Source organism: Triticum aestivum, chromosome 6B (assembly GCF_018294505.1).
Source record: "Triticum aestivum cultivar Chinese Spring chromosome 6B, IWGSC CS RefSeq v2.1, whole genome shotgun sequence".
Classification (NCBI taxonomy): domain Eukaryota; kingdom Viridiplantae; phylum Streptophyta; class Magnoliopsida; order Poales; family Poaceae; genus Triticum; species Triticum aestivum.
The window spans coordinates 260544421-260569671 of record NC_057810.1 but is presented as its reverse complement, the minus strand read 5'-3'; positions in this window follow the sequence as shown (position 1 = coordinate 260569671).

Genomic DNA, 25251 nt, shown 5'->3' with positions numbered 1-25251 from the left:
ATTATTTATTCAAGGGATTCTGCTATGAGTGCGGAAGGATACAAATAGTGCGGTAAGCAAGGGATTGGACTAAATAAACATGTCCCCCTACAGGGGTGGGCCGTGGACTGGTGTATATAATCGAATTTAATGCTCGTAATGGAGACCACCTGAGTGTTCGTCGCGGCCTTCTTCCCTCCCTGGCTGTTGCATTGTGAGTTCGGCGGGTTAGCCGCCGGACAGAGCCTCTGACGAATGGAGTCCTGTATATAATAGAAAAAGAAAAAAAGGTGACACACTTATGAGTCCCTGGCGTGGTCGAGCCGCACTCTGGGCCTGTTGTGGTCGTGCCCCTCCCCCTAGGCCCATGGTATCTCCAGAGCGTAATGATGCACGCGGAGGGCTGGTCTTGCAATCATGCAAGGGCTGGGATTGGGGCCGCATTGCTACGCGTGCTCGGAACGTGCCAGGTGGTCTTGGTTGATGTTGCTCCGGGCGCGTTTGGCCGTGTCTGGCCGTTTGACGGCCGGACTCGAAAATTGCCTTAAAAGGTTGCTATGTACTTCTGCCGTGAGAGCTGCGGTATGTTCCTCCGTTCGGAGGGAGCGTTCCGTATTTCCGTTGACCGTGATGACTCCACGAGGGCATGGCATCTTGAGCTTGAGGTATGCGTAATGCGGCACCGCGTTGAACTTTGCAAACGCGGTTCGTCCGAGCAGAGCGTGATAGCCGCTGCGGAACGGTACTATGTCGAAGATTAACTCTTCGCTCTGGAAATTGTCCGGGGATCCGAAGACCACTTCCAGTGTGACTGAGCCTGTGCAATTGGCTTCAACACCTGGTATGACACCTTTAAAGGTTGTCTTTGTAGGTTTAATCCTTGAGGGGTCTATGCCCATCTTGCACACTGTATCCTGATAAAGCAGGTTCAGGCTACTGCCGCCGTCCATTAGGACTCTTGTGAGGTGAAATCCATCGACGATTGGGTCTAAAACCAATGCGGCGAATCCACCATGGCGGATGCTGGTCGGATGGTCTCTTCGATCGAAAGTGATCGGGCAAGAGGACCATGGATTGAACTTCGGGCCGACTGGCTCCATCGCGTATACGTCCCTTAGTGCACGCTTCCGCTCCCTCTTGGGTATATCATGTTTACCGTCCGCACTTGTGGGGGGAAACCCTTTTGTCCTCTACTGTTCGGCGGCCGGGTCTCTTCCTCGTCGTCTCTATGTAGCCCCTTGTCATTGTTTTCGGCAATTAACTTACCTACCTACTTGAATACCCAACAGTCTCTGTTGGTGTGATTAGCTGGCTTTTCGGGGGTGCCATGTATCTGGCATAAGCGGTCGAGTATTCGGTCCAAATTGGACGGACCCGGAGTGGTTCTTTTGAGTGGCTTTTTCCGCTGACCGGGTTTAGACCCTCGAAATCCGGTGTTGACTGCTGTATCGTCCATGTTGTTGCCGTTAATGCGGCGTTTATTTTTGCTTCGATGCGACCTGCTGTTGTGGTCCTTAGTATCCGGACTGCCAGAATTTTTACCGAGGTTATTGCTGCGAGCTAGCCAACTATCCTCTCCCGTGCAGAAGCGGGTCATTAACGATGTGAGGGCTGCCATGGATTTTGGCTTTTCCTATCCTAGGTGCCGGGCTAGCCACTCGTCGCGGATGTTATGTTTGAAGGCTGTGAGAGCCTCTGCATCCGGACAGTCAACGATTTGATTTTTCTTTGTTAAGAACCGTGTCCAGAACTGTCTGGCCGATTCGTCTGGCTGCTGAATTATGTGGCTTAGGTCATCGGCATCTGGTGGCCGCACATTTGTCCCCTGGAAGTTGTCGAGGAATGCGGCTTCCAGGTCCTCCCAACACCCAATTGACTCTGCGGGCAAGCTATTGAGCCAATGCCGAGCTGGTCCTTTAAGCTTGAGCGGGAGGTATTTGATGGCGTGGAGATCGCCACCGCGGGCCATATGGATGTGAAGGAGATAGTCTTCGATCCAAACTGCGGGGTCTGTCGTGCCATCGTAAGATTCAATGTTTACGGGTTTAAACCCTTCAGGGATTTGATGATCCATTACTTCGTCAGTGAAGCATAGCGGGTGTGCGGCGCCTCTGTATTGAGCAATATCACGACGTAGCTCGAGTGAGCGTTGTCTGCTGTGTTCGGCCCGGCCGGAATTGTTGTATCCGGTGCAACGGTATTCGTCGTGGGTCGTGGGGCTCCCACGTGATCCGTAGATGGATCTGGATTGCCTTGCTTTGTCCTCCAATATATCTCGCAAGTCCGGCGCGTTCCCTCTTGGCTTCATACTCTTGGAGCGATGCCGGGGTACGGTCTTGGTGGAAGGCCTGGATGCCTCTCTGTCGTGACCACGAGGTGGTCGGTCGGCCGTATTGTGCGCTGGTGATGAAGGTATGTATGCTTCCTCCTCCAATCGGGGGAGCAACTTGCGTTTTGGGTAGCTTTTGGAGGGGCGTTCGAGTTCATACTCTTCGGCCGCGAGGACCTCGGTCCATCGATCGGCCAGCAGGTCCTGATCAGCTTGAAGCTGCTGCTGTTTTTTCTTTAGGCTATTTGCCGTGGCGATAAGCCTGCGTTTAAAACGCTCTTGTTCGACGGGATCCTCTGGCACGATGAATTCGTCGTCGTTGAGGCTTGCCTCGTCTTCAGAGGGAGGTATGTAATTATCATCCTCGACCTCTTCGTCTGCCGCTCTCTCGCGAGGGCTTGCTTCTGCATCCTCCTGCGCTGAATCTTGCTGGAGGGGATTGTCTTCGGCACTGTCCAGAGTGTTATTATCTCCTGTGCTGGAGTCTCCCTTCTTGCTGTGGCGGGATTTAGAGCGGCGCCACTGACGCCGGCGCTTGGGCTGTTTCTTTAAGGAATCTGCCTCCGCTGCTTCTTCGCTGTCCCCATCTTTTGGGGTGTCCACCATGTATATGTCATATGACGAGGTGGTCTTCCAGTGCCCTGTAGGCACTGGCTCTATATCTTCTCCGGCGTCGTCGTCCATACCGTCGATGTCTTCGGAGTCATAGTCTGGCATGTCGGTTAGATCGTCGACAGTGGCAACAAAGTGGGTGGTGGGTGGGTTCTGAATTTCTTCATCGTCCGCATCCCAACCATCCTGGTCATAGTCCAGTCAGGTCTCTCCGGATAGCGAGAGAAGTTTTTGCGAATTTAGGATGTCGCCAAAGGGCGAGTGTTGGAAGATGTCCGCGGCGGTGAACTCCATGACCGGCGCCCAATCAAGTTCGATTGGCAGGGGCGCGGGAGGTTCGGAGTCCGGCAGGGAGTCCGGCACCTCGGAGTTACGGGCTTTATAGGGGACGAGGTTACTGTTCGGCTCCATCACCGTGGAAGTTGCAGCCCCCGAGGCGGTGTCCAACCCCCGGTCCTCGATCTGGGCGATCGGCTCCGGACTGAGGGCCGGAGAAGATTCGTGTGCGGCCACCAAGGCACTGTCCGGCGGCAGAGCTAAATCGTGCCCATCGTGACAGCACGGCACGCTCGGCTGTGGCTCGAGTCCGTCGAAGATCAAGTCCTCGCGGATGTTGGCCGTGAAGTTTAGGCTTCCGAACCTGACTTGATGGCCAGGGGCGTAGCTTTCGATCTGCTCCAGATGGCCAAGAGAGTTGGCCCGCAGTGCGAAGCCGCCGAATACGAAGATCTGTCCGGGGAGAAAAGTCTCACCCTGGACGGCGTTGTTGATACAAGAAGCCATCGAGCCTATCGGTGACGGCACAGAGGAACTCTCAATGAAAGCACCAACGTCGGTGTCAAAACTGGCGGATCTCGGGTAGGGGGTCCCGAACTATGCGTCTAGGCGGATGGTAACAGGAGGCAAGGGACACGATGTTATACCGAGGTTCAGGCCCTCTTGATGGAGGTAAAACCCTACGTCATGCTTGATTAATATTGATGATGTGTATTACAAGAGTGGATCTACCACGAGATCAAGGAGGCTAAACCCTAGAAGCTAGCCTATGGTATGATTGTTGTAATGGAGGTTATGTCCTACGGACTAAAGCCCTCCGGTTTATATAGGCATCGGAGAGGGCTAGGGTTACACAGAGTCGGTTACATATCCGTATTGCCAAGCTTGCCTTCCACGCCAAGGAAAGTCCCATCCGGACAAGGGACGGAGTCTTCAATCTTGTATCTTCGTAGTGTTGGAGTCCGGCGGACGATGATAGTCCGGCTGTCCGGACACCCCCTAGTCCAGGACTCCCTCACCCACCCACCTCCCACTTCGTAGCCACTGTTGATGATTTAACCAACATGCTCGACTTCATCTCTGAAGACATCGACGGTATGGACGCTGATGAAGGAGACGACCAATAACCAGCGCCTACAGGGCACTGGACAACCACCTCATCTGACTATGTATACATGGTGGACACACCTAAAAGAAACGACAACGAGGAACAAAGGGACGCAACGAGGGATCGTCCCATCGAAAAGCAATCAAAGCGGCGGCGTAAGCGCCGCGCCAAACCCCGCCTCGACAAAGACACAACCATAGAGCAGGGCGAACCGCCGGATGACGAACATGCCATCGAGCAACCGTCCGAACAGGCAACTTGGAGAAACAAACCGAACAACCCGTCCCTGGCGAAGATAATAGTTTGGACGACCTCACGCCGGACAAGTTGATGGAGCAGAAGAACCTCCACAAAAGGCTCGTCGCCACTGCGCGTAGCCTGAAAAAGCAGAAGCGGAAGCTCAAAACAGCGGAAGATGCACTCAGAATCAGATGGGGCAAAGTACTCAACACCGCAGACAAATACGGCGACACTCGCCAAACAAAGAGCTATCTGAAGCGAAAGTTACTACCAGAATTTGATGAGGAGGCCTTAGAGCCTCCGCAGTCAAAAAATAAGGAGGCCACCAGGTCGGATAGATGACCCCATGACAAACATAGAGCGGCAAAAGGCGCCGCACTCAAGCCGGCACGCGATCCGCACAAGGGTTCGCATCAAAAATACGGCCCAACCAGATCTATCTACGGGCCAAGAAAGCAAGCTCTAGTAAGCAATGCAACGCAACAAACATCCGAACATCGCGGCACACCCAAATACAGGGGCGCCGCACACCCCCTATGTTTCACCGATGAGGTGCTGGACCATGAATTTCCAGCGGGATTCCAGCCCGTAAACATACAGGCATACGACGGAACAAACAGACACGGGAGTCTAGATTGAGGATTATATCCTCCACATACACATGGCTAGAGGAGATGACCTCCACGCCATAAAATATCTACCCCTCAAGCTCAAAGGGCCAGCCTGGCATTGGCTTAAAAGCCTTCCCGAAAACACCATAGGAAGTTGGGAAGAGCTCGAGGATGCTTTTCGAGCAAATCTTCAAGGGACTTATGTCCGACCTTCGGATGCATACGATCTAAGTCATATAACTCAACAACCCGGAGAGTCAGCCCGGAAACTCTGGAACAGATTTCTTACTAAAAAGAACCAGATAGTCGACTGTCCGGACGCCGAAGCCTTAGCAGCTTTCAAGCATAGCGTTCGAGATGAATGGCTAGCCAGACACCTCGGCCAAGAAAAGCCAAGAACAATGGCCGCATTAACAAGCCTCATGACCCGATTTTACGCATGAGAAGATAGCTGGTTGGCAAGGAGCAGTACCAGCGATCCAAGTACATCCGAGTCTAGGGATGGAAACGGGAAACCGCGGCGTAGCAAGGACCAGCGCCGAACCAAGGGAAGCAGCCTGAAGAGCACGGCAGTCAACGCCGGATTCAAAAGCTCTCGACAGAATTAGAAAAAGCCGTCCCCCAAGGATAACAGGGACGAGCTATCTAACCTCAACAAAATCTTGGACAAAATATGCCAAATTCACAGTACTCCCGGGAGGCCTGCAAACCATACCCACAGAGATTGTTGGGTCTTCAAGCAATCCGGCAAACTCAATGCCGAATACAAGGGGATCGACATACCAAGCGAGGACGACGACGAACCCCACAAGCAGAGCACCGGAGAACAAAAGAAATTCCCGCAAGAAGGCAAAACAGTACATTCACTTCACGTGACAAAAGGGCAAAACAGAGTGGCGCCTATGGAGATATGTGCCATATGGCCCGCCCCAGAGGAGTCCTGCCACTGTTGTTACAACCAATCACCTTCGACCATCAGGATTAATCTAGAAGTATCCGGAACGCAGGCTGGACTGCCTTGATATTAGATCCGATAATTGACGGACTCCACCTTACACAAGTCCTAATGGACGGCGGCAGTGGTCTAAACCTGCTATATCAGGACACCATCCGCAAAAAGGGGATAAACCCAACAAAAATTCGCCATGGCAACACTTCCTTTCAAGGGGTAACGCCAGGCCCAGACACCCATTGTACGGGTTCTCTTTGGCTAGAACTTATGTTCGGCTCCGCCAACAACTTCCACCGCGAAAAGCTAACCTTCCACATCGCCCCATTCAAAAGTAGCTACCAAGCACTACTCGGACGTGAAGCTTTCACCCGCTTTAACGCAATACCTCGCATCCCTTACGCTTAAAATGCCCTGTTCGCGAGGCATCATCTCATTAAAGGGAAATATCGAGTGTTCCTCGAGTGTGGAGGACTGTGCGGCTGCCTTGACAGCGACACACTAAACCAGCTTTACTAGTCCAAGCACCTAAAACAGGTCGTTTAGACCCCGGACATGGCTGGACGAGTCCGGTGCAAACATACAAAAGCTTACTAGCCACATACCCCTGTACAAGGGGCTCCGCGCGTATACAACAAGAGACAAGAAAGCTCAATCCTTCTCATTGTTTGAATTATACTTTGTTTATTTTAACATAGATTTTTTCGCATGATTGTTTTCAAATAAGTTCCTCCTTTTTACAGATGAACACCATGCTACGCCCGTCCAGGATATGGCACAACGGAGACACAGGCACAGACGTGCAGTAGGGACCCATTCTAAGGATTCTTTTCAGATTAAGACCCTGCGTAAACCTTTTTTACTGTCTCTTGTTGATAACATCCCCCGGTTTCTTGTTATAACCGAAGTGGAGGCTGGCGTCTTGGCATGTGGCCAAGTCAGAATTTTGCGCGTACCTGGACACCAGGGGCTTCTTACCCATGGCTTTTCTTCATCCCGTTTTCATAAAGACCGAATACCTTAGGGAGTGTTCGGCGTCGCGAGTTTGGCCTTATATGCATCAGCTCCGAATCATGTCTTTGGTCAAATGTTGGGTTTGCCCGGCTCCTATGTTTTGCTGCCTTACGTTCCGCTCTATCGGCTAAGGCGGCACCAGGAGAACTACTGCGATTGTGCCCCGGTTCGGCCAGGCGAGCACCTCAGTAGAGAAAGCCGAAAACTAACTATCATGATATAGCGTGAGACTGGTCAACCACTCGATGACTTGCCGGAATCTTTAGGATTCCTCCGCATTAACGAAGGGCCATTTCTCGGTCAGGCACACACGCGCCTCGAACTCAGGTGAGCGCGGTGCCCCTAGGGGCTATATAGTAGCCCCACTATCAAACTCCTATGGCTTAGTGAAAGTGATAAAGCATTATAGTTTGGTTGCCTAGTTAGCTACGCTATCACCTCCTTTATAGGACCAAGACGTTGTATCAAGTCTAAAACTGCGCCTTCTACGAACACCCCCGCATTATATGTGTGGGGGCTGAAGCCAACGACTGCCATCCTTCAGGTTATATACACATATACATTAACGGCCGCACAGGAGGTATTCTAATTCTTGAAAGCACAAGTATAAACAGCTTTTATATTCCATCGAAACATTGTTTTGCAATAATACATGTGATTCGAACATAACATCCTTCGAGCACTGCGTCTCTATTAAACGAGTGCCCTGCAGAATTTCCTGAAAATAGTGCTCGGCAGGTACTCGGCTCTCGTCCAAATCTTGGGATGCAACGGCAGTGGCCTTCATCTCCGCCCAGTATGTCTTGACACGGGCAAGAGCCATCTGCGCACCCTCTATGCACGTTGACTTCTTCATTGCAGTAATATGCGGCACCGCACCAAGGAATTGCTGCACCAGGCTAAAATAACTGTTCGGCTCGGGCCTTTTCAGCCACAGATGACTCACAAAATGCTTCATGGTGAGTCCGGATAACCTATTCAGCTCCGCCCATGCAGCCAAACGATCGGATATGGAAAGTGGGCGCTCCGGGTTGTGGAACTGCGACCAAAAAAGATTTTCCACTTCGTGGTCATTTTGATCGCGGAAGTGTTCGTCCGCGTCCGCGGCACTCGCCGCCAAATCAAGATAAGTATTCGCCACACTCCACTTCCGGTCCAACGGAGCATATTTAGGATCCCCGAACTTCATCTGCAGCATATAGGGCTTTCCAGCCGTGATATCTCCGGCCTGATGTAGCTTTTCCTTCATAGCTCTCATCGCAGAGCGAGTATCCTTGGCCTCGGTAGTGACCTTCTCAAGGTCCTTCTGTGCCACCCTATCTTCTTTTTCAAGAAGCTTGCAGCGGTCGGCAGCATTCTTCAATTTTACAGCCATCTCGGCCATTTCCTTCTTGCTTTGGCAGTGAGCATCCTATTCGGCTTTTAGCTCTTCAGCCGCCTTTAAGGCAGCCGCATCGCTTTTTCTGGCCTGCTCCTTGGCTCGGGCAAGTTCCGCCCAAAGGTTCTCCATGGCAGCAGCACCATCTGCATTAAGCACACATGTTATAAGGTACGGGCATCAAGCTCCTCTTACCAGAAGTCTTCGGAGACATTACATACCTTGTGCCTCGTCCAGCCGCTTGTTGACAAGCGTGATGGCGGCATCTGCCACGTCAAGTTGCCGCTTTAGCTCGGCAAACTCATCAGTCCGGCTAGCAACCGAACACTTCGCCATCTACATAGGGAAGGCGACATATTGTACCTGGGATTATGATCCTCCGTGCGCCGTCATTTCTGACAACGCACAGAGTCTCAGGGGCTACTGTCTATACAGGGCGCATCTCATATATGCGGATGTGTCAAAAGGTACATCATTTCGCGTACCTCAAAACCCGTCAGTAAACTCTTGGTGGCTTCGAACAACCCGCTCTCCGCGGATGAAATCCTTCCAATCACTGTATCCATCAACGCACGGTGTTCTTCTGAGATAGACGCTCGCCCGAGGAGATCCTTCGGCTCCTCCGACAGTGCACCGGACGATGCCAGACTCGTCCGATAGCCTTTTTCGAAGGCCGGGTTCAGAGAAACCCTCCGTGACGACACCTCGGGGTCGCCCGCCTCGCAAGACGCTATAGCTGGGGGAGGCGTTCTGCTCTCCATCATCTCCGGACGAAGATCCCCTGAAGATGAGCTCTGCTGAGAAGGGCTGAGATCCGAACTACAAGGTAAAATTTCGGTTATCTTCCTCAGAAATAGAACAGAGATGTCTCTCATTTCAGAACCCCTCTCTTTACTTACGGCTCGGTGGAGAGCTGATCCCCTTGGGGGCGCAATGCGACCGGGGCACCCCCCAGCGCCGGACCCTCTGACGAAGATTTCTTCCCCCGCTTTGAGACCCTGGTCTCCGAGTCTTCAGAGGTGGTCCTCTTCTTCCCCTGGTTAGAGGAATTCTCGATTCCTCCTTTCCTGATAGCCTCCTTCGGGGAGGCGGTAGCTTCCTTGTTCCCCTCTTCGCATTCTTCCAAAGGCACAGCCTCTATCATCCTGGTCAACACAGGATCCGGCGTAGTCTCAGGGAGGGGGGGCAGACACCTGATTAGCTTTGCTTTCGCTACCCACTCTTGTTTAAGGGACAACTCTTTTAACGTCAATTTTATAATAAATGTACGGATAGCGTGTCCGGGTACAGGACTACTTACTTGTGTATCCGGGCGATTGCAGCTCAGGCCTGCGTCCTCGGATGAGTCTGGACACACTGCTTTTGATCCGAAGAACAATTTGTACATCTCCATGGGCGTCACGCACACAAAATGCCGGAGGGCTCGCGGTCCTTCCAGATTAAACTCCCATAGGCGGAGAGGGCGATGTTTGCAGGACAGGATACGGTGGATCAACATAACCTGCGTCACTATGGCCAGATTGATATCTCTTTCTAGGAGATCTCGAATGCGGCCCTGCAACAAGGGCATGTCCTTGGACGGGCCCCAGTTAAGTCCTTTGTTGACCCATGACACTAGCTGTGGTGGGGGACCCGAGCAAAAAGCAGGTGGTGCCACCTATGTGGTGCCCATGGGACCTGTGATGTAAAACCACTCTCGTTGCCATAAGCCGAACTCCTCTTCAAAAGATCCCTCGGGCCATGGAGCGTCGGCAATCTTGCTTATAATATCACCTCCGCACTCAGCATGCTGCCCCTCAATCATCTTCAGTTCTACATTGAAGGTCTTAAGCCACAGTCCAAAGTGAGGAGTAATATGGAGGAAGGCCTCACACACGACAATGAACGATGAGATTTGGAGGATGGACTTCGAAGCTAAGTCGCGAAATTCCAACCCATAGTAAAACATGAGCCCCCTCACGAAGTGATCAATTGGGAAGCCTAGCCCCGAAGGAAGTGAGACATGAACACCACGCTCTCACCGGGCTGGGGAGTAGGAATAACCTGCCCTTGAGCAGGCAGCCTATGCAAGATTTCGCCGGTTAGATACCTAGCATCTCTCATCTTTCGCACGTCTTCTTCCGTAATGGAGGAAGGCATCCACCGGCCTTGGAGGTCGGAGCCGGACATCGTCGAAGGTCCGAAGCGCCAGAATCTGGAGCCTTGGGTGTTGGAACTCGAGGCGAGAGGCGGATTTGATTGGGATTGAAAGAAAGGAGTCGAGCTTTGGTCTCTCTATAAAGAGGTTGAATATCAAGAGCCCTCCCCGTGACCGTTTGGGACTCAGTTTCGATTAAAGAGACATACCAATGGCATGATTGGGGTACCCACGCACGTATTGATGAGGATCCCGGAATAAGGGGACACGATCTCTGCTTTGACAAGACGTGCCAAGGAAACCGCCTCGCTAAACACGCTAAGGTGGGACAGTAAAACGATTTGAATAAAGGCTTGGCCGTGGACTGATGTCACGCTGCGGAATACATCAGTAGACTAGATTTGTACAAATATTATTCTCTCTATGGTGGTATGTGGAACTAATTTTGCAGAGCCGGACAATATCCTTGTGTTCAATATCTTCTATGAAGTATTCGGAGGAGGAACCCGCCTTGCAATGCCGAAGACAATTTGCGCGTCAGACTCGTCATCATTGAAGCCTGGTTCAGGGGCTACTGAGGGAGTCCCGGATTAGGGGGTGTCCGGATGACCGGACTATGACCTTTGGCCGGACTCCTGGACTATGAAGATACAAGATTGAAGACTTCGCCCCGTGTCCTGATGGGACTTTCCTTGGCGTCGAAGGCAAGCTTGGCGATACGGATATGTAGATCTCCTACCATTGTAACCGACTCTGTGTAACCCTAGCCCTCTTCGGTTTCTATATAAACAGGAGGGTTTTAGTCCGTAGGACGAACAACAATCATACCATAGGCTAGCTTCTAGGATTTAGCCTCTCTGATCTCGTGGTAGATCTACTCTTGTACTACCCATATCATCAATATTAATCAAGCAGGAGTAGGGTTTTACCTCCATCGAGAGGGCCCGAACCTGGGTAAAAACATCGTGTCCCTTGCCTCCTGTTACCATCCGCCTAGACGCACAGTTCGGGACCCCCTACCCGAGATCCGCCAGTTTTGACACCGACAGCGTGATTCTAGACCTATGGGTGAATATCCTATCCTGGAGGGTTATTCTTAAAATTTTCAGCAACTTAGCATGCGATCGTTTGATCTCAGATCCAAGGGCAGCCAGCAGCCCGTATCATGGTCGCGCCTACCATGACCGTCGCGTCGCTCGCGCGGTCGCGCCCTTGGAGATTTAACACGATGTGTTAGGCTATCTGATGTTGGCATGTCATACATAGTCATCACTTAGTCACTCATACTACAACAAGGTTGGCTATAAGGTCGGCTATAAGTGTATATTTTTTACTCCTCTCTATCTCTTTCTTCGTACTCCCTCCGTCCCATAATATAAGAACGTTTTTGACACTAGTGTAGTGTCAAAAATGTTCTTATATAATGGGACACAGGGAGTACTAGTATTTATTGCATTTGCTAAGGAGTGACCTCTTCCAATGAAACGGTGTTGCTAAGTTTGCTTTATTTAATTAGCTATAGACTCAAAATTGTCTTTTCACCTAGGTACACGCGCTTCGCACCGTTTCTTCCTTGGGTAACCAAACTAGTCTCTCTCTTCTTGATTAACTTGCCACATCAGACTTTATGCCTATGTGGCAAGCATAAGCACCTGCAGGAGCAAGTAAGTACAATAGTGCTCTTTACATGGCATTTCTGCATATGTGGAGGAAAGAGAGGCAGGGAAAAAGTGGAGAAGTGGGCTCTCATGCAAGAGCCAACCTCTACTACTACATGGTGAAGCATTGGGAGAGGCACCTGTATGGAGGTGGTCAGGAATCGGGAGACTCACGCCGGTCGTAGCGCCGCAGTTAAAATGATAATGGCAAGTCAAATCACTGGGCCCCACCTGTCCAGCAGTAACTCGCTGTCAAATCACACAGCCCTACGTTTGCAGCAGCCTACTCCCACGTCTTCTCGCGTCTCTGTCGAACCGACTAGGCGGAACTACCCTGCCTACCGCGTAGGAAAATCCACGCCCTCGACTTTTAAATACAACTACTCCCTCCGTCTAGGTGAGTAAGTCATCTTACGAAAACCAAATAATCACAAAATACTAAGGCGCGGTGCATTAACTTCTACCTCGTTTATTGTTTCTTCACATATCAACCAATAATAATCCAGTGATATAATTTTTGTGACATAGTAACTCATATTTAGTTAGTCAAATGGATGACCTAGAACTACGTGCAGGCCCTATAAACCGAGACGCCTACAAATAAAAAACCGAGACGGAGAGGGTAGTTCAGCACGTATATTTTTAGATCAGTATAGTCGGGATTCACCAAGGAGCAAAACCAAGTGGTAGGCTGCTCCTGTCGTGTTGGCGTAGCAACTCAAGCAGGGTCAGTCCACACACGAAATGGCGACACACTTAACAGGACCCCTTTGGCAGACATCTGGCTCATCCACCGTCTTGTTCCACGTGCGATGCACCAAATTACAGTTCGGAGCAGCGGTTGGAATTGGAGGCACCCCGGTCGTAGCGCCGCAGTAGTAGAAAATGAGCGATGAGGGGTCAAATCACAAAGCACCACCTTTCCCGCATTAAGCTGGATGGACGAAGCAACCATCATTGAGGATGGAATACACCTCTTCATTGGTATAACCGCAAATGGCTTCCAGGATCCAACAGCCTAAGAACTCTGTTTTCCCAGTGCATATATTCAGGTCGTCCGCCTCATAGCGAGTGACATGCACAACCACACAATCCTTGTCTGCATCAGGGCTCTAATTGAAACAGAAGAAAATTCTGAATTACTTTTTAGTATAAGAAACACAAGTTATTTAAACCACTATGTATAGCATGGCATCGAAGCTAATAAAATTTTGCATTATTAATCACCACATACTTCCTTTGCTTAAAAAATCACCACATACTTAGATATAAAACCACAATCGAGATCGGCAAAGAAGGAAATCACCTTGGGCAGCTCAGCGGGGGGGGGGGGACACATCCTCGAAGGGGGAAAACTGCTCCTGCAGTGCCACAGGGGCTGCAACCTTAAACGAGGCGTTGACCATCTCAGTAGTGGCCCTGAGCGTATCTGGGGTCGGCTCGGTGGTTGCCTCCATCTTCTTGGAGCTCTCTGTCTCGTGGGGATCAGCCTCCCGCGTCTGCTTCAATATCGGCAGATCTTTGCCTGGTTCTTGGTCCATCATGAAACTGACGAATACTAGGAGACCACTGAAAGGAAAACAATATCGCAATGACAATGAAACAAAAAAAGAGAGTGAGGATCGGTTACTGCTTTTCAAAAGTTCTTTTTTTTCTCTGAATGAAAATATACCAACATCATGGATCCGCTTACCTTCCCTTTGTTGGGAGAGAAGAATAGTGGCAGATGCGAGTGTTGCCTTTCTTGAAGACGGTGAGGGAGAAGGGGATTCAGCGAAGAGTGAAATGATGGTTGCTTCGTCTGTCAAACTTAGACTGCCGGGAGGTGGGGTTTTGTGATACGAAGGCTCGTTACTGCCGCGCTACGACCGGGGTGGCTCTCCGCCTGCATAATGCCTTCTAATTTGGTGGATGGCATTTGGGTCCGCGCATTGCAAGGCCCGCATGTCGGTGAACAAAAGTATAACGGCATTCAGTATTGGGAGACGTGTCAATGACCTAGGAGGAGCCAGAAGCCGTAGAGTGTCTCCATTGTACTAGTAGTAATTGTTTTTCTGGGTAGCTGTAGAGTGTCTCCACTGTACTAGTAGTAATTGTTTCTCTGGGCCCAAGACAAAACAGCCAATCCACACTAGTAAATAGTAAAATCAATTCAAAAGGCGCTACCCACACCTAGCACACCGCCCCCCCCAAAAAAAAACCTGGGTGCTCTTCTTCCTCCTCGCTCCCACCCACCTCACGTCAGCTCGCTCCACTTGTACCCCCAAATTCCTCACCTCACTCCTACAGAAAACCCCAGCTCCCCTTCTTCCTCACTCCTACAGAAAACCCCCCACTCCCCTTCTTCTTCGCTCGCACTACAACTAGGCTCGTCATTCGTTACTCTGCTCAAATCCGTGAGTGCGACGCGACGCCCTCGAGGAAAATGGAGTCGGCTGACCCCAACGCCAAGAAGATGAGGCTCCCGCCAGCGGCGACGCCTGTTGTAGATCCTGCACCCGGCAGCGTGGGGAGAAGCGGCGACCCCGCCTCCACCGGATCCTAGGAACCCGTAGAATCTCGGGTGGACCGCATCAGCGATCTCCCGGACGCAATCCTTGGGGACATCATCTCGCTTATCCCCACCAAGGATTACTGCCGCACCCAAGTCCTCTCAATTCGGTGGCGCCCTCTATGGCGCGCCGTGCCCCTTAATCTCGACTGTCGTCAGCTATCTCTCTTCAGTGATTTTGAAATCCCCAGAGCCATCATCTCCTCCCACCATGGCTCCGTTCATAGCCTCTGCATACGTCATGCTACCTGACCAAGCATACCATGCCCTGCACGGTGGATGCCTGGCTGAAATCCCTTGAGTTCATAGAACTACAGCTAGCTGCTTGACTTCTACTATTCCCATGGAAATCACATACCACATACCGAACGCCATGAACTTGTGCCCTTAGCACCGATGTCCATCGCGCGGTTTTCCTCCTCTCTCCACACCACCACCTTTGCGCTGTGCTACCTACCAGACAATCTGGTACTAAACCTTCGACTCCCATTTCTCAAGAAACTTTCACTTGTGCGGGTTCGTATATTGGAGGCCTCATTGCATAGCATCATCCACTCCAGTTGCCCTACGCTGGAGTGCTTGGTGCTTGTTTTCACAGTTAGAATCGGTTGTCTCCAAATAAAGTTGCCTAACCTTGTAAGAATTGGAATTTCTTTTGACGGAAGGCAGCTCATCATCCAAGATGCCCCTTCACTTCAAAGGTTGATCCTTGATTCTAGTTATTCACCGTTGCAAATAACCGTCCTCTCTGCGCCTAAACTGGAGACCTTGGGTGTAATACATGATCTATGTGCTCATTTCAATATGGTGTTTGGCTCCATAGTTCTTCAGGTACTTTATATTATCATCTACACTTGTAACCATAAGCTGCATTTTAAATTTCTGCGCATAATTTATATATCATCTTGGAGTACACATTTTGTACTAATATTATGTTCTATGCTCAATGAAGAGTTTCTCCATGGATGGCCTATCAATGGTGCTAGATTCTGTCAAGATCTTATATATCAAAATGAATAGTTTTGATCTGAACAAGTTTATTGTCTTGCTGCAATGCTTTCCATGTCTATAGAAGTTGTATATAAATGTGATAATTTCACGCACAGTGGAAGCCCGCATATAGTGTACTAGAATTAACCGTTCAGCTGTTGCTCTTTCGACACTCTTCTTTTAGACCTTAACTGTTTTCAATCTTCATGTCTATTTAGACAATAGGATGAGGTAAGAAAGTTATAACCAATCGGTGGATTTGTAAGCATTGGGATTTTCTCACTTCTCTTGAGATTTGATTGAAGACAATAACGCTAGAACGATATGTAGCCAACCGTGCAAACACAAGATTTGTCACATTCTTCCTGCTGAATGCGAGGTTACTATTGTCCATCAGGCTTAAGTTTATCAGCAACATGGTTTGATGGATGGGTATGTCAAAGAGCAAAAAAAGGAGTTTCAGGTGGGCAAAAGAGCTTCTGAACATGCTGGGCTTCTATTTACAACATATTGTGGTCATAATCCAGTAAATTTTATGACCCAGGATGCTCATTCTACGGACCTGACCGATCCATTTGACTATGACCGCCAAAAACAGTGCTGGAGTTAGATGATTGATGCCCTTTTCAATCTGGTTTTTTTGTAAACCTGATGAACAATCAACCCTCGTGCTTTTGTACAGTTTGTAAGCTGGAGTTAGATGTTCCTGCCCTTTTCAACTCGGCTGTGACTGTCATATTTTCTTTGAAACAAGGCAAATGGCTTGCCATTCGTTTAATTTAGAGTGAAATATTGTAAAAAATCACAACCAAGGGAAATAACATCACTCACGCCAGCTGCTTGAGCTCACTGTGCATTACAGAAGCCAAGTGATTAGCCCCCACAAGCACCCACAAACTTATTTCGAACTAGCACATCAAATGGGCTGTAAATTTTCATAGGAAAGGCTACATGACCGTGATAGATTTGGATTCTGACATCTGTCGTGTATCTTCTATCTCTTGTCTTCTTCTTCCTCCAGCCGCCCAAACCAAACCACCCCGTTGGCTCCGCCTGCTCCCGCCTCCCATGGCTGGCTACCCCTCCGCTGCCCTATCGTACGTACCCTCCAACGTTGGCCAGTCCCTCCCTCTATTCCCCTACACGTCCTGTTATTCTCCGGCGATGTCAGCCCCAACACGCACCCGTGCCCGAACTAGTCAACCCTCGTACTCCCCTCTGCCTGCGACTGGACCGGCGCATCTTCAATGCCTCCTGTTCGTTCCGTCCGAGGCCTCGCCGTCGTCCTCCGCCTTGCGGCCTTGGTTCGCTCGCCGTGCGCGGTGCGCCTCCCTCTTGCATTGTCAACATTGTCAACAACCGAGAGGAACAAGGAGATGATTGTACATGGAGAAGATGACAGTAGGGACCCACCAGCGTCATGGCAGTACGCGAGCAAGTGCCTCTATAGCACAAGCCCAAAAATATGGTTCCTCCTAATGGTTGGACATCTGGGGCTCACTCCATTGTCAATGCAGTCAATAAACGAGAGAATTACACTACGAGCGGCTGACACCAGGGACCCAGCAAGTCGCGCAATTTTTTTTGAGGAACAAGCAGTTGTTATTTATACTAGTTTTAGCGACGGATCAGGGTAACAACGGGGCTGTGCAGGGGTTGTGCCCGTCTAGCCAGGGTTTTATTTATGATTACCACATCATGAGCCCAGTTGTTTTTTTCTTGCTGAAAATGGCTAGCCCAGTTCTATTTTTTTAAAGAAATACCCAAACAAGGCCTACTTGCTTTATCGGCCCTGTTGGGCTGCAAATCTTTCAAGACGATGAGAGTTTCATTCGGTTTGCCCAGAAATGGCCTGTACATTTTTTAAAAGACATCAAACTGGGAATTAGTTTCAATTTTTTTTCATTACAAGATCTGAAATTCCATTGATTTTTATGCATGGACAATTATTTGGATTTTATATTTATATAAATTATTTTTCAAAATAGTTTGAATGTGAATTGATATTTCTAGATTATAAATAGTTGACCGCACCGAAATATGCAAAATTTCGTATAGTTTTTAACCATGGCCACAATATCGGGTGTAATGCTAACAAAAAGAAGATGGGCTCCAAAAAAAATCTTAGGAATTAGCAAATTGGTTGTACATTATTAGAAATAATGGCAGATGGGCTGTATGCTGTTTTCCACAGATATGAGGCTTACTTATGCGCCCAGTATAGGTTGACGCGTATGCTTTCATAAAAAAAAAGGTTGACGCACACGCAACGCCCTGTCAACTTAGTCAACACACGAGAGAAGTGACTGTTGGATGTCCATCCAATGGCTGTCGTGCTTCTTCAATCTCTGCTCTTCATGCTCCATCCGCTCAAAGAAGCGCCGGCGGGACTGCTCCCTCCTCCCGCGGCCGGCTATGCTGCCGCGCAGGCCTCACGGCCCCACCGTACTCCCATCGCTGCCTAGCCGTCCCTCTACTCACCCACACATGTTGTTATTCTCCGGCGACGATAGATGAACCAGTAAACCCTTGTACTCCTCCACGTGGGAAACGACTGCTATCGTCCCTTCCTTGGCCTCGCCATCGTCCACCGCCCTGGTGCTCTCGGCGCGGCTTGGTTAACATGGTCAATGAACGACATCCATCGGAAGTGGATTGTACGTGGAGAGGCTGACAGCTGGGTCCACGGCCGCACGCAAGGAAATGCCTCCTTATTACGCGCAAAATAATGATTCCTCCACCTGACAGCTAGGACCCACAGGAAGGGCCTCTGTATTTCATGAAAAAAACGTTCCCCCACTGACAGGTTGGACCCACCAGCTATATCTTCGCACGCAAGGAAGTGCCTCCTTATTATACCCAAAAAAATGAATACCCCCTGCTAGCTGGGACCCAACATATTGTTGGGCTAACTTGTGGGCCTACTAAGTTGACGGGGACGGAGGGCTTTGTCAACTTAGTCAATACTCCAGTGACCGTATGATGTCCATCCAACGTCCATAGTGCTTCTTCAACCTCTGGTCTTCTTGCTCCAGCCGCCCAAAGCAGCGCCGGTCGTGCCACCTGCTCCTGCCTCCCGTGGCCGGTTGTGCTACCGCCTGCTCCTACCTCCCGTGGCCCGGCTCCGTGCTGTCCCCTTCCTAGGCCTCGCCGTCATCCACCGCCGTGGTGCTCTCGGCGCGGCGTGGTCAATGTGGTCAACGACCGACTTCCATCGGAAGAGTACTGTACGTGAAGAGGCTGACAGCTGGGTCCACGGCAGCCGCAAGGAAGTGCCTCCTTATTACGCGGAAAATAATGATTCCTCCACCTGACAGCAGGGACCCACCGGACAGGCCACCAGTATTCTGCAAAAAAATAGTTTCCCCTGACTGCTGGGACCCACCGGACGGGCCACCGTATTTCACAAAAAAAATGTTCCCCCCGCTGTCAGCTCGGACCCACCGGAAGTGCCTCCTTATTACGCACAAAAAAATGAATACTCCCGCGGCTAGCTGGGACCCACCTTTGTGGGAGGTTGTCTTGTGGGCCTACTAAGTTGATGGGGACGATGGGCTTTCTCAACTTAGTCAATATGAACGATTCTTGCTCCAGTGACCGTACGATGTCCATCCAACAGCCATAGTGCTTCTTCAACCTCTGGTCTTCTTGCTTGAGCCGCGCAAAGCAGCACCGGTCGTGCCGCATGCTCCTGCCTCCCGTGGCCGGTTGTGCTGCCGCGGAGGCCTCACCGCCCCTACTATTCCCACCGCTGGCCAGGCCCTGCGGCAACGACAGCCTTACACCGCAGCCGAACGAGTGAACCCTCGTACTCCTCTCCGCGCGGGCTTCCACTGCCGCGTCTTCCCCGGCTCCACGTCGTCCCCTTCCTAGGACTCGTTGTCGTCCACCACCGTGGTGCTCTCCGTGTGGCGTGGTCAACGTGGTCAAGGAACGACTTCCATCAAAGAGTACTGTACGTGGAGAGGCTGATAGCTGGGTCCACGGCCACAGCCCAGTTTTTTTGTGATTTGCCAAGTCGCTTTGTCAGGCCTGTTGGGCTGCAAATCTTTCAACACGAGGAGAGCTTTCATTCGGCTGGCCGAGAAAATGGCCCGTCAATAATGAGAAATGGGTTGTACATTTTTAAAACACATCAAACCGGCAATTACTTTCAAATATATTTTTTTCATTTCAAGATTTTAAATTACATTAACTTTTATGCGTGGAGAATTTGTTGGATTTTATATTGATATACATTTATTTTTAAAATCAGTTTGAATGTGAGTCGAAATTTCGGGATTAAAAACCGTTCGGACCGCACAGAAATATGCAAAATTTCGTATAATTTTTTAACCATGGCCACAATATGGGCTATAATGCTCACAAAACGAATATGGGCTCCAAAAAAACCTTAAGAATTAGTAAATGGGTTGTAAATTATTAGAAATAATGGCAGATGGGCTGTATGCTGTTTTCCACAGATTTGAGGCTTTCCTAAAAAAGGTTGACGCACAAGCAGTGACGGTTGGATGTCCATCCAGCGGCCATCGTGCTTCTTCAATCTCTGCTCTTCCTGCTCCAGCCACTCAAACAAGCGCCTGGGACCCACCTGGTTGAAGTGTACGTAGCGTTGTCATTCTGATTGCGAACGTGTACGTACATATATATTGGTGGATGTAGAGGCGCGCACGGGTCGTAGTAGAGGCGCGCACATAGCATGTACACGTACGTACAATGGCCAGGTTGCAAGAAAGAAAATATGGCCACGTATGTGTACATACGGGCGGGGTCTCGAACGCCTACTTGCGCATACGTACGGCGAGGGCTCGTGTACATGGCTGGATCGGAACGGAGAAACATCGTCGTCGTCGTGTTCATGGGGAGGCAATAAAATGTGTCATGTTCATGGTGAGGCAACGGAATGCGTCGTGTTCATCGGGAGGCAACGGAATGCGTGGGAGCCAACCAGTTGGGTCGGAACGGAATGCGTGGTCGTGTTCATCGGGAGGGCTTGGATGGAACAGGCAATGGAAACGAGGCTTGGCTACCGCAGAATGGAGGAAATGGACCTCCTACGTTCGGAACGGGGTCCTGTTGATCGGGAGGGGTGTGACGTACCGCAAAACTGAGGAAACGGACCTCCTACGGTCGAAACGGGGGTCCTGTTGATCGGGAGGGGTGTGCCATACCGCAAAACGGATGAAACGGATGTCCTACGGTCGAAACGGGGTCTTGTTGATCGGGAGGGGTGTGGCGTACCACAAAATGGATGAAACGGACTTGTGTTGGAGCGCTACGGTCGAAACGGGGGTCCTGTTCATCGGGAGGGGTGTGGCGTACCACAAAATGGGACTCCATGGGATACTATTCATCTCCACCCTCGACCTCCTCCAGCCTCCACGGGCTATCGTCGACCTCCTCCAGCCTACACGGGCTCCTGTTCATCCAGCCTCCACCGCGCGCTACTCCACCGACTACTGTTCAACCACCCCTCCACCGTCTACTGTTCATCCAGCCCTCGACCGTCTACTGTTCATCCAGCCCTCCACACCACGGGGTCCTGTTCAACCACCCCTCCACGGCCACCCCTCCACCATCTACTGTACATCCAGCCCTCCACACCATGGGGTCCTGTTCATCCAGAGGCAACACCACCGCTCACTGTTCATCCAAACCCTTGCAACGCTCACTGTTCATCCAATCGATCGGCTTCAGTTAACTGCCATCAATCGATCGCTCAATTTCAGTAACGCGTAGCCTGCAGTGCAATCGCACAGGTTCAGTTAGAGCCCAACGCCTCGCTCGGGTTCAGTTAGAGCCAACGCCTCGCACGTGTACAAGAGAAACGTGCATCGCTCGGCCCCCAACCTCCCACCGTAACCGGCAACTCCCCGAAATTTTCCTCCCCCTCTCATCTACCACGGTTTTTTCCGTCATGGACGGTCCAAAGAATGTCATGCTGCTGCGTCTCCGGCCCGCCCAGGACGAAAAGCCCATTTTCTGTCATGATTTTCTGTCATAGAAGTAGGAGCCCACCACATCTATGATGATACCGGGTTGTCACAATTATCATCATAGAAGTGTCATATGTATGATAGAAAAAAATTTGTTCAGCCCAAAATGTCACGGATGTGTCTTTTTTTTGTAGGGATACCCGAGCTTCAAAATTTCGGGATAACAAGGTGCGGATTCCTTGTTCGGCAGACCAAACTTGACATGTACAAAAAAACAATTCATACAATACACAAGAGAGTCATGTCCCCTTTTACTATATTGCTATAGATGCCATTGAAAAAACTACAAGAAAAATGTAAAAAAAATCGGGAGAACAAGATTACCCTGTACAGTACCGAATCGATTCACACTTCCCTCAACAACAACAAGAAACAAATCAATTCCCACCAAAAGAAAGAGTAATGTACCTTTTTATATGATTACAAATGCCAGGATCTCGAATTTCAATTTTTGAATCCACGTTATGTTGAATTCGAATATATCGTTAGGTGACCTTGCGGTTTATAAATTATGTAGTCGTACATTTTGATATTCCATCATATATGAACATTTTACTCCACCCTGTGAACATATATATTGTCGTCTACAATATGGACTAAATTTGAATCAATTTTCCGTATTTTAATATGATTGTTGTCAAGTTATACAATCATTTAAATATTATCTTGACAATAAAAAAACATGCATATAGCAGTAATCATATTTCACTATGAACTACATGTAGCATATGATTTCCAATTCAAATATTCGTATCCATTTTATGTTGAATTCAAATCATAGTACATTGGTCTAGGTAGCGAGATGTTCGGGATAATCTAAACCCTGTTTTCATATGTATAATTTTTGGTTAAATTGGGAAAAGTTTTGGTATAAGCTTCTTGCAAAACCGGAGATTCTCTCAACAAGCCTCCTAGTTCTGAGAGGGAACGTGTCACCTTTGTGTGCGAAACGATATACACTGCCTCCCCCGTGATTTTCTTTATAGATGCAACATAGAACTATATGAGTGCCCCGTTAAATTTTGGAATTATTCCGGGTTCGTTTGGCCTTTTTATGTATTAATTGAGTTTGTGGAATTTTAATGAGCATAATCCAAATTTGAACTGCTGGCACATGCTCCGGTGCACCAAAGTTGGTTAAAAATGACATGTGTGCCCTTGGTTGAATTTCTAGGTCCCATGGAAGAAATGAGGATGAAATTCCAATATCTGGGCGCTGTGACTCGACCGAGAACATCGAGAAACTTGGATTTTAAATTCATGTAAATCCAAAACTCGCCTGGAAATCATGAAACTTGGCATGGTGTCATGTGATGGCACTAACATGTTGTGGTAAAAAAGTGGGCTGATTTGGAACAAGTTTTTGTATAGGGGCCATTTGGATTATGCCCACACTAGCCCAACCAAAACAACGGCATGCCAAAATTTTGGCAAAGGAAATAGCCGCCGGGAACTCGCCCACACGCTAGTGCGGAAACAGAACAACTGGCCAAAAAGTTGGCTGTGAGCAAAAAAGTTGGCAGCGATCCAAACACTGGCCCAACCGGTGGTCAACGACCAAAATTTTGGAAGGGCAGCTTGGGGCTGCCATCCAGACAGCCCCATAAGCTTCTTGCAAACCGAAGCTTCTCTCAAGAAAACTCATGGTTCTTGGAGGGAACGTGCCACCTTTGATTGCGAAACGAGAGACGCTGCCCCCACTTGAGTTTCTTAACAAAGGCAACATAGAACTACATGAGTGCCCTTTTAAATTTTGAAATTATTCCGGGTTCGTTTGACCCATTTTGTACATTAATAGAGTTTCTAGTCATTTCATGTGCATAATTCAAATTTGAACTACAAGCACATGCTCTCGTGCACCAAAGATGGTTGAAAAATCACATCCGTGTCTTCGGGTGAATTTCTAGGTCCCATGCAAGAAATGGGAATAAAATTCAAACATCTGGGCATCGTGGCTCGGCTGAGAACATTGCCAAACTTGGTTTTAAAATTCTTGTAGATCCAAAACATGTCTGAAAATCATGAAACTTGGCATGGTGTCATGTCATGGTACTACCATGCTGTGATAAATAAAATTGGCCGAATAGGAACAAATTTTGGTATAAGCTTCTTGCAAACCGAAGCTTCTCTCAAGAAGGCTCGTGGTTCTGAGAGGGAACGTGCCACCTTTGAGTGTGAAATGATATACGCTGCCCCCCTTGAGTTTCTTTACAAAGGCAACATAGAACTACATGAGTGCCCTGTTAAATTTTGGAACTATTTCGGGTTCGTTTGGCCCTTTTTATACATTAATTGAGTTTCTGGTCATTTAATGTGCATAATTCAAATTTGTACTACAAGCACATGCTTTCGTGCACCAAAGTTGGTTGCAAAATCGCATCTGTGTCCTCGGGTGAATTTCTAGGTCCCATGCAAGAAATGGGAATAAAATTCAAAACCTGGGTTGTGGCTCACCGAGAACATTGAGAAACTTGGTTTTAAAATTCTTGTAAATTGAAAACATGCCTGAAAATCATGAAACTTGGCATGGTGTCATGTCATGGTAGTACCATGCTGTGGTAAGAGAAATTGGCTGAATAGGAAGAACTTTTGGTATAAGCTTCTTGCAAACCGGTGCTTCTCTCAAGAAGGCTCGTGGTTCTCAGAGGGAACGTGTCACCTTTGTGTGCATAATTTAAATTTGAAATACAAGCACATGCTCCAGTGCACCAAAGTTGGTTGAAAAATCACATGTGTATCCTAGGGTAAATTTCTAGGTCCCATGGAAGAAATGGGAATGAAATTCAAAATTTTGGGCGTCGTTGCTGGGTTCGAAACATTCAAAAACTTAGTTTTTAATTCTTGTAAATCCAAAACACGCATCAAAATAATTAAACTTGGCTTGCTGCCATGACATGACACCAACATGTTGTGGTAGTTTTGCTCCGATTTGAGAAGGCGCACACATTGACAATCAACAAAGTCATTTTGGAACAAGTGTTGTCACGTTATAATCGGAAACACAAGTACTATTGAAACTGTGGGCATTCTATTTACCATTTGCGTGCCGCCACGCATGCCCTTTTTTATTAGCTAGGAGGCGCCGTGCAGGGTAGCTATTTGAGTACGAGAGGCATGCGATCAGACCCCTGCGCGTGCTTATCGGGAGGAGAGCACTTTGACCTCCATCTGCCGTCCACATCTCTCCCAGGGTCTCCATTAATAGCACCCGAGCCTCCATTTAATGGAATGGTATGTCTCACTCGACTAAGATTTAAGAAAGAAAAAGAAAATCTGAAAGCACGCATCTTGATGTAAGATCCGACGGACCTATATAGTATCTACCGCCACTTATAGCTAGACTGGTGAATATATATGGACGACGACAATGGATAATAATTGTCTTACATAATTAGGAAGATAACTAAAAAAGCCACATGCAGC